The sequence below is a fragment of the Aplysia californica genome, unplaced genomic scaffold, assembly GCF_000002075.1.
Source record: "Aplysia californica isolate F4 #8 unplaced genomic scaffold, AplCal3.0 scaffold00124, whole genome shotgun sequence".
NCBI lineage: Eukaryota > Metazoa > Mollusca > Gastropoda > Aplysiida > Aplysiidae > Aplysia > Aplysia californica.
This window is the reverse complement of record NW_004797394.1, coordinates 129525-132104: the sequence shown is the minus strand read 5'-3', so window position 1 is coordinate 132104 and position 2580 is coordinate 129525.

Here is a 2580-nt window from a genome sequence, read left to right as displayed (position 1 = left end):
CTTTTCTTACACCTTTGAACACACACTTTGAGAATAACACGGGAAATTAAGTTGTGTGTTAGGGGGGGTGGGGGTGGTATTGATTGTACATGTTATTCCCATCCTTTTCAGTGTAGTTCAGAAGTGACAAATTACACACAATTACAATGTATCATGTTAATATCTCCCCATACAACTAAGCAGATTCAGGTTTCTTACCTTGACCTGTTTAATGTTTAGTCAGAATTTCTTGTCCATACAGTAGTCTCTGCCTAAGATCCTAAGATGTCACCTATTACGATCCCGGTTCGCTTAAGATCCTGCTGTTTTATTGAAACAGAATTTTTACTTTACAAAAGATACCCCGAAGATCCCGCTCTGATCCATTTTGAAGGTCTACATTCGGCTAAGATCCCGCATTTCTGATCATAATTTACAGAAACACCCTGGCAGGCACAGCCTATCTACCAAGAGTTAAAAGTTGAGATCAATAAACTGCCCGTTGCATCACAGATCAGCCACTCTTGTGAATGTGATCACATACGTTGTAAAACTCGATGAAATGGTACAATGTTTGCCCCAGATGGGATCACACCGATGTGTGAACTTATCTCTACACGTCTGCTTTCCCCAAACATCGCACTCGTACCCGAGCTCTCCACCTAAACTTGCATCACTTCGCTCCAGGCGGGATAACATCGTGTTGTGAACTCTTCTCTGTCCATTGCAACAGTTTTCTCTATTCCCGAGTTTTCAAGACAGACTGAATTTTAATTTAAAATATGTGGTCACAACGTAAAGGTGTGTAACGACAAAGGCGAGGAAACTTGATTAGAGAAAGAAAGCTCTAAAAAAAATTTATAGGCAAAGGGGAGGGGCAACTGGATAAGCGTAGATCTTGAGACTCATGATAGGACAGCCTCATGCCACTATGCACTGTGATAGGTCATTAAGGTTAACCACTCTTTGATCGCCATATATGTCATAAACCCACCCAAGAGGGCATGTCAGTTCATTTTAGAGTGGAGGGAGTGGAGACCATTTTCCCGATAATGAGCCTTAGCATGAGTCACCGTAGATTCTTCCCTAGGTTTGTCAGCTAAGATCCGGGATCGCTTAAGATCCCGCTTTTTCCTTCCTCCCGAGCACCGGGATCTTAGGCGGAGACTACTGTATAACCAAAGTGTAGTCAAGTTTAATGTACTGTCATATCAGCAAGAATGTGTTGTGAGCATTGTGTCGGCTCTTATGGTGGTGCCTGCAATGGTAATTTATTCTGAGGCACTGCTCTCTCTCTCTCTTGTTCTCCTCCTCCCCCTCCCCTTTCTCTGTTGGGTTTTATCCTGCCCCTATATATTGTTTAAGAGTTGAAAGTTTCCTTTAATTCAGTTTTCGGTAGTATGTTTTTTTTTACGTATGTATTGTGTGACAGGTTCATCAACTCTTTTAAATTTAAGTAAGATCTAAATTTCCAATTTGCCATGACAAAGTTTCTTTTCTGCTTCCAAGTTCCTTCCTCTTAAATTGTTGCCAGTTCCCTCTTTTAAAAAAAATGAAATTTTACATCATGTCCATCTTTATTGTATCAATTTTCTTCTTTTTAGAGAATGTTCACCTTTCTTTCCAAAACAGAACGAATTCCATAGACAGAACCGAAGGTTGATTGGCCTTTCAGTAGTCATGCATGTTTTTTTCTTCTTCGTTTGGGATGAGTCAGACAGTCAATCCGGTGGTGCACACAAACTGAGCAGTTTTAATCTGGCAGTGTTGCGTATCTCTGCGCTCTGGCACCAGGGTAGTTGCTTGCAATGTCTTTCTGTGTAGGTTTCTGTTTTGGTTACCAAGCATCACAGCAAGTGTGCTATTACCTGCTGGCTCAGACTTATTTATGCCCCAGGCATGGGTTCCTGTATACTTGACCCTGGTAGTGGTAGCGTGTACATGATAGCCTTGATGGGGGAGGTTGTTCCCAGTAAGGAAAGCATCTACTTTAAGTTCAGGCTGAATATTCTGCTAATGAAGCCATTCATTTCTGCACATGTACCGTGCTCATTTGTAATATATTTTTTGTCTGAACTCTGAGCAAGTCTTCATTCTTCACTCAATCACTGAAGTATTGGGTGAGTTTTAATAAGTAAGAAGTTCTGAATACAAGCATAGCAGCTTATAAGTTATGGTTTATCAAGTGTTGATCAACTGTTTGTTGTGTATCGTAAAGACTTGTGTATCGTAAAGACTCTCTCACTGCTGAAGTTAACAAGGCATATATATATATATATATGTAGCCGCTTTTAGTTTTAGCTTCTTGTTCGGAGTTTGGAGCTGAATATTGACTGCTCAGTGTAAGACTCATTATACATCACTTTTCAAAATGACGTACCTGTATGGCGGTGTGTTACACTGAGCACATACATATTATTATTATATTTGTCTTTATCTTAATTGTTTCTTTCAGTTCAGCTTTACACTTTACATGAAGATATTTTTTTGACACAAGTTATATAACCTTGCCTTATTGTGTTGCAAGTGCCGTAAAACTAGAGCTATTAGCTATTACCAAACCATAAAACACAAGATAGGCTTCTTTGGATTGTTTTTTTC